Raw genomic sequence first — 17,226 nt, 5'->3', positions numbered from 1 at the left:
TTATGGATCAAAACAACAAACATAAATAAATGATATAATAATGAAGAGTTTATTTATTCTTATTGTCACCCCAACATAACATCATCATTAAATATAGAAAGACAAACAAAAAACTATATAAAAATAAAATGTTAAGCTCTATAAGGTCTTCTCGTCCTAAAGAAAAATTTAAGCCTTTTGACTCAAAAGTTAAATTCAAAAAATTATTAAGAGACAGTTGATTTCTCGTCAAGCCATTCATTCCAGCCACTAATTAAGAGACTAATGATTATGCTACCTTTGCACGGTCAAAATACCGCGGCTCTTTAAAAATCTCCTCAGTGAGCAGGCCAGATCTCAAAGTATTTTCAAGAGGACATGTTTTTGATAAACAGGCGGAAATCAATTTTGCCTAGTTCCTTATAATAAATTCACAAGGTAAAAATTATATACAAATAAATATACTAATTCTATCATTATTACAAATATTTTAAAATTAAATAAATAATCTTAATAAAAAACCTAAAATAATTATAAAATCAAAATAAAAAATAATGAACTAAAACGTAATCTTAAAGATAGCTGGTTTAAAGCTTACTATTATATTTTATAAAACAAATTATAGGTTATTAACTTCAAAGCTTATCCCTTAAAGAATAAATAAGTTAATATTTATACTTAAAAAATTAAATAAAAACAATTAACTTCAAAAAATTAAACTTTTTCTTAAGAAACTAGATATCTTGGGAAACTATTAACATCTCATTTCTATAAATAATTTAATAATAATTATGATACATTAACTATAAATTATTTATAAATCAACCCAAATCGAGACAAGTAAAATAAATACTAAAATTTTGATAAACCCTGATACAAAAGGTACAATAAATAAAATCTACTTTTAAAAATTTAAAATAATATTTCATAAAACAATTACATTACCAATAAACTATAATATAAAAAATCAATTCTACAAAATATACTAAGACAAAATTCGACAAAATTATTTTTATTAAATAATTAAATAAACAAAAAATAAATATAATAAAATAAATAATCAAGATATCCTGATTTGCACAGAAAAATTTTCAGTGTAAATGAAACACTTTACTAATATGTTATATCTTGAAACTCTTACTAGATACACTTTCCAGTACATCTACTATGTTATGACTTATCTCATCTAAATTGAAGCTAAATTAAAACAATAAAATAGAATAATCAATAATGAGAGCGACGGGCAATGTGTACACACCTCAGAGCCAATATCAGTTAAATTAAATAAATTAAATTACTATCAAATCCTCCTTCATTAACAGTATTTCACCATCAAATCCGTTATAAACAAAAATCTATTGTAACCCACCTCCTCTTAACTATAAGCTGCACCTTGACCTGAAATATTTTATAATTATAAATCTTGAGAATTATAACTCTAAAAAGATTCTCTGATAACGGAGATATACAGACAATAAATCAAGTAGAGTTAATCGTGTATTATCAATCACGGGGTAGGTTCCTCTGAATGGAATGAGATACCACCAAATTCATTGGGTTTAAAGACCTTTACTAATAGTACCCTGGTAAATATAACTGACATTTAAAATAATAAGGTATCTAATCCTAGTTTATTATTTAAATTTCACAGATTCATAAAAAGAGCTATAAATAAATTTTAACATTTCACCTTACAAATTTATATTTTAACCCTAAAAATATAAACAACTGTATTAACCAATAATATTCACTTGTATCAATCGTATAACCGCGGCTGCTGGCACGAATTATGCCGATAGTAAATCAATTGCTAAATCCAAAATCACTTGATAATTAAATCAAATTACTGCAAAATAGAACATTTAGTTTAACAAAACTTAGATATAATACAAAGAAAAAGTGAATAAATAAGCAAGAATAAAACTTTTGGAAACAAAATAAGGAATTCAAAAATAAAAGATTCAAATATTTAAAGAAAAAAAAACACAAATAGTGACAAAAAAAAAAAGAAACGCGCCCTCGAATGACCACAACAACTTCTCTATTATATATAAATAAAGACTAATATGGAACGTGTATACCAATAAATGTATTATATTCTTTCTTATTTAATCTTTCTTTTCACTAATAATAAAGAAAGATTAAATAATATAATAAATATATTTTATACAATTATATAAATTAATGTAATATGTTATTAATATAAAATTAACTTTATATTAAGTTAACTTAAATATTAATTAATTAAATAATTTAATTATAGAATATATATATAATTATATTATTATAATTAATACAATTATTTATATTAATATAATATTTTATATTTAATAATATAGATTATATTTATTATATCCAATTATAATAATATTTAATATTAATTTACATATCATTGTATAATTTATAATATAATAATTTCTTTTAAGCCAAAAACATAAGTAGCTATAATCCTTGGTAAATAAATGTTTTAAAATAATCACTTAATAATAATAAAATTATATTATAAGTATTTAAATTTAATTAAATGAAATATATCAATATAAATTATTTATTGTATATAATATATAATATATGCTCAAATTATCCGAACCGAGATAAATTAATTAGAAATAACCAAAATAATACATAAACAATTTTTCAAAAAAATTTTTTAATTTATATATTAAATAAAAAAAAATGAAGTGCCTGATTAAAGGGTTACCTTGATAGGGTAAATCAAGTAAATATAAATTACCTTCATTAACAATTACATAAGACAGAAGTAAACTACCTCCTTTAGTATCAAAAACTAACGTGCATCATACACCTTAATGTAAAAAGGTAAGCTAAACAAGCTAATGGGTTCATACCCCATTTATAGAGGTATCAATCCTCTCCTTTTTAATGCCCAACAACTCTACAAAACTTCTCTTCCTATCAACATTAATGATAGGAACGATCCTGTCCATTTCATCAAACTCCTGATTTGGAGTTTGAGTAGGACTTGAGATCAACTTACTTTCATTTATTCCGCTCCTAACAAGAAATAAAAATATATTAATAAATGAATCATCAATTAAATATTTTATTGTCCAAGCAATAGCATCGACAATACTATTATTTTCAATTTTGCTGATTCAAATAAAATATCCAATAGGATGAGAAATAGAATTTATTCCATCAATAATAATCAGATCTAGCTTATTATTAAAGATCGGGGCTGCACCTTTCCATTTCTGATTTCCAGAAGTAATAGGAGCTTCAAGATGAAATAACTGTTTAACACTAATAACATGACAAAAAATTGCCCCAATAATGGTGTTTTCTTATTGTATTCAATTAAGAACTCTCGTTTGAACAATTGTCATTCTAAGAATTGTTATTGGGGCAATAGGTGGTTTAAATCAAACATCTCTACGACAGCTTCTAGCATATTCCTCAATTAGACATTTAGGGTGAATAATTAGATCTCTAACAGTTAGAGAAAACATCTGAGAACTATACTTTATTATTTACTCTCTATTAAGATTAATTATGGTCTTATTATTTAAGCAAATAAATCTATTTTTTATAAACCAAATTTATGCAGCCAAAAATATAAAAACTGAAATTAAATTCATAATATTTTTATCTCTTCTATCCCTAGGTGGTTTGCCACCATTCCTTGGATTTCTACCAAAATCAATTGTAATACAATCATTAATAGAAAATAACATAACAACTATTATAACCATTATGATTGTATTAACTACAATTACACTTTATTATTATATACGTATTAGATTGTCAGCCCTAATTATGTCATACACAGAAAATTCATGATCTATAAAAATAAAGTCTCAAAAATCAAGAATTATTCTCCCTATAACAGTAATAATTTCAACAATAGAAATAATCTCAACATCAACCTTAATCTCATTATACTAAGGACTTAAGTTAACTAAACTAATAACCTTCAAAGTTATAATTAAAAGAATAATCTTTTAGGCCTTAGTAAAATTTCACACCTCTAAAATTGCAGTCTAGAATCATAATTGAATATAAGGCCTAAACATCATGGTAAGAGAGAAACATCTCATAAGTAGATTTACAGTCTACCACCTTAAATTCAGCCATCTTACCGCAAAAATGATTATTCTCAACAAACCATAAGGATATTGGTACTTTATACTTCTTATTTGGAGCGTGAGCAGGAATAGTAGGAACATCAATAAGAATACTTATTCGTGCTGAACTCGGCCAACCAGGATCTCTAATTGGAGATGACCAAATCTATAATGTTATTATTACAGCACACGCATTTGTAATAATTTTTTTATAGTAATACCTATTATTATTGGTGGATTTGGTAATTGGCTCGTACCATTAATAATTGGTGCACCAGATATGGCATTCCCATGAATAAATAATATAAGTTTTTGATTATTACCGCCTTCACTAACCCTTCTTCTTACATCTTCTATGGTAGATAACAGTGCTGGTACAGGGTGAACAGTTTACCCCCCTCTTGCAGGAGCTATCGCACATGGAGGAGCATCTGTAGACCTGGCTATTTTCTCACTTCACTTAGCAGGTGTATCATCTATTCTTGGTGCAGTAAACTTCATTACAACAGCAATTAATATGCGATCAGAAAGTATAACTCTAGATCAAACACCTTTATTTGTACGATCCGTAGCTATTACAGCTCTTCTCCTCCTTTTGTCGCTACCAGTATTAGCAGGAGCGATTACTAAACTACTAACAGATCGAATCTTAAATACATCATTCTTTGACCCTGCGGGAGGAGGTGACCCAATTCTATATCAACACTTATTTTGATTCTTTGGGCACCCAGAAGTTTACATTTTAATTCTTCCAGGATTTGCAATTATCTCTCACATTGTATGTCAAGAAAGAGGAAAAATTGAATCATTTGGAACACTAGGTATAATTTATGCTATATTATCAATTGGACTAATAGGATTTATTGTATGAGCACACCACATATTTACAGTAGGAATAGACGTTGACACACGAGCTTACTTTACATCAGCAACAATAATTATTGCTGTACCTACAGGAATTAAGGTATTCAGATGATTAGCTACACTATATGGAACTAAATTCAAATTCAATCCACCACTATTATGAGCATTAGGATTTATTTTTCTATTCACAATTGGTGGACTAACAGGGTTAGTATTAGCAAACTCATCACTTGACATCGTATTACACGATACATATTATGTAGTAGCCCAGTTCCATTATGTATTATCTATAGGAGCAGTATTTGCAATCATAGGAGGTGTTATTCAATGATACCCATTATTTACAGGATTAACTATAAATAATACATGATTAAAAATCCAATTTACAATTATATTTATTGGGGTAAACTTAACATTCTTCCCTCAACACTTCCTAGGACTAGCAGGAATACCATGACGATATTCAGATTATCCAGATGCATATACATCATGAAATGTAGTGTCAAGAATTGGATCTACAATTTCTATTGTAGGAATCATTATATTTATTGTAATTATATGAGAAAGAATGGTTACAAACCGAGCAATCATATTTAGAGCTAATATAAGAAAATCAACAGAATGATTACAAAATAACCTGCCTGCAGAACACAGCTACTCAGAACTACCATTAATTTCTAGATTCTAATATGGCAGATTAGTGCAGTAGATTTAAGCTCTACAAATAAAGGTTTGACCTTTTATTAGAAAATTTATTAATGGCAACATGATCAAATTTATCCCTTCAAGATGGAGCTTCCCCATAAATGGAGCAACTATCATTCTTCCATGATCATACTATAGTCGTATTATTATTAATTACAGTAATTGTAGGTTATGCTCTAAGTTATATATTATTTATTGCCTATACAAACTGAAACATACTTCACGGACATTTAATTGAAACAATCTGAACAGCACTGCCAGCAATTACACTAATTTTTATTGCACTCCCATCATTATGACTATTATATTTACTTGATGATTCAGTAGATGCAATAATCACAATTAAAACAATTGGACGACAATGATACTGAAGATATGAATATTCAGACTTTATAGATGTAGAATTTGACACTTATATAACACCAGAACAAGACCTAGAAAATGACGGATTTCGTCTCCTAGATGTAGATAACCGAACAATTCTACCAATAAATACGGAAGTACGAGTATTAACAAGAGCATCAGACGTCCTACACTCATGAGCAGTACCTGCATTAGGGGTTAAAATTGACGCAACGCCAGGTCGACTAAACCAAGGAACATTTACAATAAACCGACCTGGATTGTTCTTTGGACAATGCTCAGAAATCTGTGGAGCGAACCACAGATTCATACCAATTGTAATTGAAAGAATTTCAGTAAACTTATTTATCAAGTGATTATCTAAGATAATCTAAGGAGTTAGTTAAAATATATAACATTAGAGTGGCAATCTAAAATAACTAAACAATTAGTACACCTTGAAATACATCAGATGACTGAAAGTAAGTAATGGTCTCTTAAACCAAAAAATAGTAAATTAACGACTACTTCTGATGGGGAAATTTAATCCAAATCCCTCAAATATCCCCTCTCATATGATTCTCCCTATTCATTATATTTTCGGCTACATTAATTTTATTTAATCAAATAAACTTTTTTTCATTTAAACCAAATCTTATTAAAAGAGCAGAAAAAAGAACAATTGATATAAAAAACTTAAATTGAAAATGATAACAAATTTATTTTCAACATTTGACCCATCAACTAATATCTTCAATTTATCATTAAATTGAACTAGAACATTCTTAGGATTATTATTAATCCCATCAATGTTTTGACTTACACCATCACGAATTAATATTATTTGAAATAAACTAAACTTAACTTTACACAATGAATTTAAAACATTACTAGGACCAAAATCATTTAATGGAACAACATTCATCTTCATTTCAATCTTTATTATAATACTATTTAATAATTTCATAGGATTATTCCCTTACATTTTTACTAGAACAAGACATTTAGCATTAACATTTGCAATTGCTCTACCTATATGATTAAGATTTATGTTATTTGGATGAATTAATCATACCAATCATATATTTACACACCTTGTTCCTCAAGGAACACCACCTGCATTAATATCATTTATAGTATTAATTGAAACAATTAGAAATGTCATTCGACCGGGTACATTAGCAGTACAACTAGCAGCAAATATAATTGCAGTACACTTACTATTAACATTACTAGGAAATACAGGACCATCTACAGCAATAAAATTAATTTCTTTATTAATTATTGGACAAATACTTCTATTAATTCTAGAATCAGCAGTAGCAATAATTCAAGCTTATGTTTTCTCAATTTTAAGAACTTTATACTCTAGAGAAGTATACTAAACCTATGTTAACAACTCATTCAAATCACCCATTCCACTTAGTAGATTATAGACCTTGACCATTAACAGGAGCAATTGGAGCAATAGTTTTAGTATCAGGATTAGCAAAATGATTTCACCTATTTAACATTAACTTATTCATAATTGGATTTGGAATTACCTTACTAACTATAATCCAATGATGACGAGATGTAGTACGAGAAGGAACATACCAAGGACTACATACAGGATTTGTATCAATTGGATTACGATGAGGGATAATTTTATTTATTGCATCAGAAGTACTATTCTTTGTTTCATTTTTCTGAGCATTTTTTAGAAGAAGACTAGCACCTACTATTGAACTAGGAATATTATGACCTCCAATAGGAATCCATTACTTAATACAGCTATTCTTTTAGCATCAGGAGTAACAGTAACATGAGCACATCATAGTTTAATAGAATCTAATCATACTCAAGCATTACAAGGACAATTCTTCACAGTATTTCTAGGACTATACTTCACTATACTTCAAGCATATGAGTATTGAGTAGCACCCTTCACCATTGCAGACGCAGTTTATGGATCAACATTCTTTGTTGCAACAGGATTCCATGGGCTACATGTAATTATCGGAACAATCTTCTTATCAACATGTGTACTTCGACATTCAATAAACCAATTCTCACCAAGACACCACTTTGGATTTGAAGCAGCAGCATGATATTGACACTTTGTAGACGTAGTGTGATTATTCTTATACATCTCTATTTATTGATGAGGTAGATAATTGTTTTTCTAGTATAAATAGTACATTTGACTTCCAATCAAAAAGCTTGATATTAATCAAGAAAAACAATCCTAATTTTATCTACAAGAATTTTTATTAGATTTATTATTCCAATAATTGTTATAATCCTTGCAACAACACTATCAAAAAAATTAATTAATGGCCGAGAAAAAAGATCACCATTTGAGTGTGGATTTGACCCAAAAAGATCAGCACGAATACCCTTCTCACTTCTATTCTTCTTAATTGCAGTAATTTTCTTAATTTTTGACGTAGAAATCGCACTAATCCTTCCAATTGTAATTATTTTTAAAACTTCAGATATTATAATCTGAACAATATCAACAATATTTTTCATTATAGTATTACTAGGACTATACCATGAATGAAATCAAGGAGCCTTACAATGAGCAGAATAAAGGGTTGTAGTTAACTATAACATTTGGGTTGCATTCAGAAAGTATTGATATAATCAATCAACCTTAAATAGAATAAGAAGCGAAATATTGCAGTCAGTTTCGACCTGGAAGGTTGGTAAATAAAATACCCTTATTCTTATTAATTGAAGCCAAAAAGAGGCGTATTACTGTTAATAATATAATTGAACTATAAAGTTCCAACTAAGGAAATGTAAAGTCAATATGAAAGCTGCTAACTTTTTATATTAGCGGTTAAATTCCGTTAACATTTCTAAAATTTATATAGTTTAAATAAAACATTACATTTTCACTGTAAAAATAATGTATGTATATTTATAAATATCTAAAAGTAAAAATACTTCCTTAACATCATCAGTGTTACGCTCTAATCATAAGCTAAAAGAAAGTATACTTAAAGAAAATAAATTTTGAGAAAAATCAAAATTAGAAATAAGATAACCTAAATAAGCACCCAAAACAACTACAGTTATAGTTAAAAACTTTACATATTAGGGCAAAGCAATAACATGAGGAATAGGAAAAATTAATCAAGACAAAAGACAAAACGAAAATCAGCAACAAATAATAAACCAATTATACCAAACGAAATATAATAACCCTTATCATCAAAAGAAAATCTAGAATAAAAATTATTATCACCAGACATTGAATAATAAAAAAGACGAAAAGAATAAGATGCAGTTAAGCCAGTAGAAAAGAAATAAAGAAAAAAATTAAACAATTAATTCATCTTAAACAAACCATTTCAAGAATTAAATCCTTTGAGTAAAAACCAGCTAAAAATGGTATACCACACAAAGACAAACTAGAAACATTAAAACAAACTGAAGTTAAAGGCATAAAATTAACAATAGAACCTATAAAACGAATGTCCTGAGAATCCTTTAAATTATGAATTATTGAACCTGCACTCACAAACAATAAAGCCTTAAATAAAGCATGAGCTAATAAATGAAAAAATGCAAGTTTGGGGTAACCCATATCCAAAATTCTTATTATTAAACCAAGTTGTCTTAAAGTAGAAAGAGCAATAATTTTCTTCAAATCAAATTCAAAATTCGCCCCTAAACCAGCCATAAATATAGTTATACAACCAATTAAAAGCAAAAATCAACCACAATTATAAGTATCTAATATTGGTCTGAAACGAATTAATAAATAAACCCCAGCAGTAACAAGAGTAGAAGAATGAACCAAAGCAGAAACAGGAGTAGGAGCAGCTATAGCAGTAGGAAGCCAAGAAGAAAAGGGAATTTGAGCTCTTTTAGTTATAGCTGCTAAAACAATTAATATAGTAATAAGCTTTATTTCAAAAGAATTAGAAATAAATTCATAATAATAAATGTAATTTCAACCACCAAAATTTTATATTCAAGCAATAGAAATTAAAATAGCATCATCACCAATACGATTAGAAAGTGCAGTTAATATACCCGCACTATAAGATTTCACATTTTTGTAATAAATAACTAAACAATAAGAAACTAAACCTAAACCATCCCATCCTAATAAAATTCTAATCAAATTAGGACTAATAATTAAAAAACCTATAGAAAGAATAAATATTAAAACAATAATAATAAAACGATTTATATTTTTTTCTCCCGATATATAGTCCTCTCTATAATAAATAAACAAAGAAGAAATATACATAACAAAAGACATAAAAATAAGAGACATTCAATCCAAAATTAAAGTCATAACAACCATAGAACCATCAAAATTAAAAAGTTCTCATTCAACAAAAACTCTATAATCAATTATTAAATAATAAATACCCAAAACAAAAATTACAGTTCTAGAAAAAAAAAGAAAAAACTCAAAGAACAAATAGAAAACAAATTCACGGCCTAAGATGAAAAAATTCATATCATTGATTCCACAAAACAACATTTTTAATTAAAATACTTAAGCAACCTAAACAAAAAATACTCCCCCTTTAAACAAAGAATATTTAAAGGTAATCAATGTAAAAGTAAAAGATGATATTCACGAAAATAACCAAGAGAACAAGTATAAACACCAGAATAATAATTACCATGTTCAGAATAAGAATACATGTATAAAGTATAAACAGCTCTAAAAAAAGACAAAAAGATTAAAGCAAAAAATCTAAAAGAAGATCAAGACATAATTCTATTTAATAATCTAAGTTCACCTACCAAATTTAAAGAAGGAGGAGCAGCTATATAAGAAGAGCTCAAAAGGAATCATCATACAGCCATTCTTGGTATCAAATTAATTATACCCTTGTTAATTAATTTTCTTCGTCTACCTAAACGCTCATAAATGATATTAGATAAACAAAATAAACCAGAAGAACACAAACCATGACCAACCATTAAAGAAAGAGAACCTATACAACCCCATCAATTCATAGAAATCAATCCTCCAATAACTATTCTTATATGAGCAACAGAAGAATATGCAATTAAAGACTTTAAATCAACCTGACGAAAACAAATAAATCTAACAATAACCCCACCAGATAAGCCTAAAGACAATCAAAAATAATTAAACTTTAAACCCAAATAAGAAATAACCTTCATAACACGAAAAATACCATAACCACCTAACTTTAATAAAACATCAGCAAGAATCATTCTACCTGAAATAGGGGCCTCAACATGAGCCTTACGAAGCCATAAATGAACCAAAAATATCGGCATCTTAACTAAAAAGGCAAGAATTATAAACACATAAAATATAAAATAATAAGAACCAAAATCAACCAATAAAGGAAAATACAAAGTATTAGAACAATCATAAACCCTAAATATAACTAATAATAAATCAATCTAGCAACCAGAGCATAAAAAATTAAATAAACACCAGCCTGAAAACGTTCAGGTTGATAACCTCAACCTAAAATCAAAAGTAAAGTAGGAACTAATCTACCTTTAAAAAAAATATAAAAAGAAAGAAGACTCAATCTAGCAAAAGAACAATAAAGCATAATCATTAAAATTAAGACTATAAAGACAAAAAAATTAGAATGATAAGAACTTAAATAAACTGAACCTCTAGCAGTAATTATTAAAGAACAAATTCAAAAACTACGCAAAATCAAACTAAAAGAAAAATAATCAATACCAAAATAACATCTAATCATATTCAAATCCGCATATGAATACACACAAACCATAAAAACAAAACTAGACATAAACATTAAAGAATGAACCAATCATCAACAATTATTAACCAAACAAACAAGGATCAAAAAAAGTTATAAATAAATACTTTAACATAAAGATAGACCAAAAGAATTAAAAAAATCATTCCCATGAGAACGAATTATTGAAACTAAAATAGAAAGACCTAAAGCACCTTCACAAACAGAAAAAACCAAAAAAATAACAGGAAAAAATAATCATAATCAAACTCAATAAGAAAAACAATTATTAATATAAATAAAGAAAGAACAATATATTCTAATCTCAAAAGAACCATTAATAAATGCTTACGTTTAGAGGAAAAAACATAAACACCAGCAAAATAAATCAATAAAGAAGTAAAGACAGAGAATATAAACATTAGTTTTAATAGTTTAAAAAAAACGCCGGTCTTGTAAACCGGAAATAAGTTCAGCCCCCACTTTTAAAACTTCAGAGGTGGAAAAGCTTTCCATCATCGGTCCCCAAAACCGATATTTTAATAAACTAACTCCTGAAATGATCAAAAAATAATTATATCACTATCAAACGTAATAAATATTAATTTTATTAAATTAAGACACCCAATATCAATAATGCTTTTCATTATCCTAGAAACTTTTTTAGTCAGGCTAATAACAGGAACAATAATGGAAAGATATTGATTATCATATATTTCATTTTTAACGTTTCTTGGTGGTATATTAGTTCTATTTATTTATATTACGAGAATTGCATCAAACGAAATATTTCAACTTGAAGCAATTACGATAATTATTACCTTAACTATATGAGTATTTGTTATATCAATATTAATTATTCTAGATATAACAATATTTATAGACTTTTTCAAAAATACTGAAACTATAAATATTGATAATTCAATCAATTATCAAGAATTAACAATATCTTTAGAAAAACTATATAATAGACCAACATTTATTATTACAATAATAATAATAATTTATTTATTTTTGGCACTATTAGCAGTTGTTAAAATCACCAATATTAACCAGGGGCCTATTCGTAAAATAAGATAATTTACTAATGAATAAACCCTTACGATTAAGACATCCTTTAATTAAAATCATTAATAACTCTTTAGTTGATTTACCTGCACAACAAATATTTCATTTTGATGAAATTTTGGGTCCCTACTAGGACTATGTTTAGTAATTCAAATTGCAACCGGACTATTTTTAGCTATACATTATACATCAAATATTGAAATAGCGTTTAGTAGTGTAGTTCACATCTGCCGAGACGTAAATAATGATTGAATTATTCGAACCTTACACGCAAATGGAGCTTCTATATTTTTTATTTGTATTTATTTACATGTAGGACGAGGAATTTACTACGGATCCTACATATACATGCACACCTGAATAATTGGTACAGTAATTCTATTCTTAGTTATAGCAACCGCATTTATAGGATATGTTTTACCTTGAGGTCAAATATCATTCTGAGGTGCGACAGTAATAACTAATTTATTATCAGCAATTCCATATTTAGGAACAGATTTAGTTCAATAGGTATGAGGAGGGTTTGCTGTTGATAATGCAACATTAAACCGATTCTTTACATTCCATTTTGTACTACCGTTTATTATTGCTGCACATGGCAGCAATTCATTTATTTTTCCTCCACCAAACAGGTTCTAGAAACCCTTTAGGACTAAATGAGGATATTTAAAAAATCTCGTTTCACCCATACTTTACTTTCAAGGACTCTATTACATTTGTATTAATAACATCATTATTAATTATATTATGCTTGATTAATCCTTACCTTCTAGGGGATCCAGATAATTTTGTACCTGCTAATCCATTAGTAACTCCCGTCCATATCCAACCAGAATGATATTTCTTATTTGCATATGCAATTCTACGATCAATCCCTAATAAGCTAGGGGGTGTTATTGCACTATTCTTATCAATTAGAATCTTAATAATTTTACCATTTTATAATAAAACACCATTTCGAGGTATTCAATTCTATCCTATTAATCAAATTTTATTCTGAATTATAGTAGTTGTTGTATGCTTATTAACATGAATTGGTAAACGACCTGTTGAAGAACCTTACATTATAACAGGACAAATCTTAACAATTATCTACTTTACATACTTCTTAATTAATGTACATATTGCAAATGCATGAGATAAACTAATTAAGGAATAATAAGTTAATTAGCTTAGGAAAAGCATATGTTTTGAAAACATAAAACTAGAAGTTTAACTCTTCTATTAACTTTTCTTAAAAAATTTCACTAAATAAATGAAATAAATGAAATCTTTAAACCGACAAAGAAAATAAAAAATTTTAAAGAGAAAGGCAAAAAACTTTTTCAAGCTAAGTACATTAACTTATCATAACGAAAACGTGGTAATGTTCCCCGAACTCAAATAAACCCAAAGGACATTACAGCAAGCTTAATGAAAAATATAAAAGAATAAAAATCACCACCTCAAAAAATTAAAGCTAATAATATTCTTATAAAAACAATTCTTGTATACTCAGCTAAAAAAATTAAAGTAAATCCACCTGCACCATATTCAATATTAAAACCTGAAACTAACTCAGATTCTCCTTCGGCAAAGTCAAAAGGAGTACGGTTAGTTTCAGCTAAACAAGAAGCAAAACAAGCTAAAGCTAAAGGAAAAGAAATAATAATAAATCAACAATAAAGCTGGTAATTTATAAAATCAAACATATTAAAACTACCAATTAAAATAATTAAAGATAATAAAATTAAAGCCAAACTATCTTCATATGAAATTGTTTGAGCAACAGAACGAAGAGAACCTAATAAAGAATAATTTGAATTAGAAGACCAACCAACAATTATAACAGTATAAACACCTAATCTAGTACAACATAAAAAAAACAAAAATCCATAAGAAAAGAACACATATAAGTCAAGTAAGGGAAAAATTCAAACAGCCAAGGAAATTATTAAATTAAAAACAGGAGAAAAATAATAAAGTTAATTATTAGATATAATAGGAATTGGCTGCTCCTTACAAATTAACTTAATAGCATCACTAAAGGGCTGAGGAATTCCTACAAAACCTACTTTATTTGGGCCCTTTCGAATTTGGATGTAACCTAAAACCTTACGCTCTAATAAAGTTAAAAAAGCAACACTAATTAAAACACAAATAACTAATAAAAGAAAATTCAAAATAAACATAATTAAATCTTAAAGTATCAATACTATTTGTAGAAAAAATCTACATAAATGAATTCTAAATTCAACACATTAATCTGTCAAAATAGTAATTTAATTAATATTAATCAATAAAATAAAAAATATTTTAACCATATGGTCCTTTCGTACTAATATGAATCAATAATCTTAGGATAGAAACCGACCTGGCTCACGCCGGTCTGAACTCAGATCATGTAAGAATTTAAAGGTCGAACAGACCTAATCACTGGGCTACTGCACCCAAAATTTTTCTTAATCCAACATCGAGGTCGCAATCTGCTTTGTCGATATGAGCTCTCAAAAACAATTACGCTGTTATCCCTAAGGTAACCAAATCTTATGATCATAAATTATGGATCAAAACAACAAAAAATAAATAAATGATATAATAATGAAGAGTTTATTTATTCTTCATGTCACCCCAACAAAACATCATCATTAAATACAGAAAGACAAACAAAAAACTATATAAAAATAAAATGTTACCTCTATAGGGTCTTCTCGTCCTAAAGAAAAATTTAAGCCTTTTGACTCAAAAGTTAAATTCAAAAATTTATTAAGAGACAGTTGATTTCTCGTCAAGCCGTTCATTCCAGCCACTAATTAAGAGACTAATGATTATGCTACCTTTGCACGGTCAAAATACCGCGGCTCTTTAAAAATCTGCTCAGTGAGCAGGCCAGACCTCAAAGTATTTTCAAGAGGACATGTTTTTGATAAACAGGCGGAAATCAATTTTGCCTAGTTCCTTATAATAAATTCACAAGGTAAAAATTGTATACAAATAAATATACTAATTCTATCATTATTACAAAAATTTTAAAATTAAATAAATAATAATAATAAAAAACCTAAAATAATTATAAAATCAAAATAAAAAATAATGAACTAAAACGTAATCTTAAAGATAGCTGGTTTAAAGCTTACTATTATATTCTATAAAACAAATTATAGGTTATTAACTTCAAAGCTTATCCCTTAAAGAATAAATAAGTTAATATTTATACTTAAAAAATTAAATAAAAACAATTAACTTCAAAAATTAAATTTTTTCTTAAGAAACTTCATATCTTGGGAAACGATTAACATCTCATTTCTATAAATAATTTAATAATAATTATGATAAATTAACTATAAATTATTTATAAATCAACCCAAATCGAGACAAGTAAAATAAATACTAAAATTTTGATAAACCCTGATACAAAAGGTACAATAAATGAAATCTACTTTTAAAAATTTAAAATAATATTTCATAAATAATTACATTACCAATAAACTATAATCTAAAAAATCAATTCTACAAAATATACTAAGACAAAATTCGACAAAATTATTTTTATTAAATAATTAAATAAACAAAAAATAAATATAATAAAATAAATAATCAAGATATCCTGATTTGCACAGAAAAATTTTCATTGTAAATGAAACACTTTACTAATAAGTTATATCTTGAAACTCTTACTAGATACACTTTCCAGTACATCTACTATGTTACGAATTATCTCATCTAAATTGAAGCTAAATTAAAACAATAAAATAGAATAATCAATAATGAGAGCGACGGGCGATGTGTACACACCTCAGAGCCAATATCAGTTAACTTAAATAAATTAAATTACTATCAAATCCTCCTTCATTAACAGTATTTCACCATCAAATCCGTTATAAACAAAAATCTATTGTAACCCACCTCCTCTTAACTATAAGCTGCACCTTGACCTGAAATATTTTATATTATAAATCTTGAGAATTATAACTCTAAAAAGATTCTCTGATAATGGAGATATACAAACAAATAAATCAAGTAGAGTAAATCGTGTATTATCAATCACGGGGTATGTTCCTCTGAATGGAATGAGATACCGCCAAATTCTTTGGGTTTAAAGTCCTTAACTAATAGTACCCTGGTAAATATAATTAACATTTAAAATAATAGGGTACCTAATCTTAGTTTATTATTTAAATTTCACAGATTCATAAAAAGGGCTATAAATAAATTTTAACATTTCACTTTACAAATTTATATTTTAACCCTAAAAATATAAACAACTGTTTTAACCAATAATATTCACTTGTATCAATCGTATAACCGTGGCTGCTGGCACGAATTATGCCGATACTAAATCAATTGCTAAATCCAAAATCACTTCATATTTAAATCAAATTACTGCAAAATAGAACATTTAGTTTAACAAAACTTACATATAATACAAAGAAAAAGTGAATAAATAAGCAAGAATAAAACTTTTGGAAACAAAATAAGGAATTCAAAAATTTTAA

At 27.1% G+C, this 17,226-nt stretch overlaps 1 long non-coding RNA gene across 1 annotated transcript; it reads right to left on the bottom strand.

The window, feature by feature from the left end:
• Positions 1–211: 211 nt before the first annotated feature.
• Positions 212–16,202, bottom strand: LOC126143520 (uncharacterized). Its single transcript, XR_007529743.1, has 2 exons — positions 15,568–16,202; positions 212–277 (listed from the first exon to the last, which is right to left on the bottom strand). It is a non-coding gene; the product is annotated as an uncharacterized LOC126143520 (long non-coding RNA).
• Positions 16,203–17,226: the final 1,024 nt, after the last annotated feature.

The sequence above is a fragment of the Schistocerca cancellata genome, unplaced genomic scaffold (genome assembly GCF_023864275.1).
Source record: "Schistocerca cancellata isolate TAMUIC-IGC-003103 unplaced genomic scaffold, iqSchCanc2.1 HiC_scaffold_818, whole genome shotgun sequence".
Taxonomy (NCBI): domain Eukaryota; kingdom Metazoa; phylum Arthropoda; class Insecta; order Orthoptera; family Acrididae; genus Schistocerca; species Schistocerca cancellata.
This window is presented reverse-complemented; position numbering and strand designations above follow the sequence as displayed.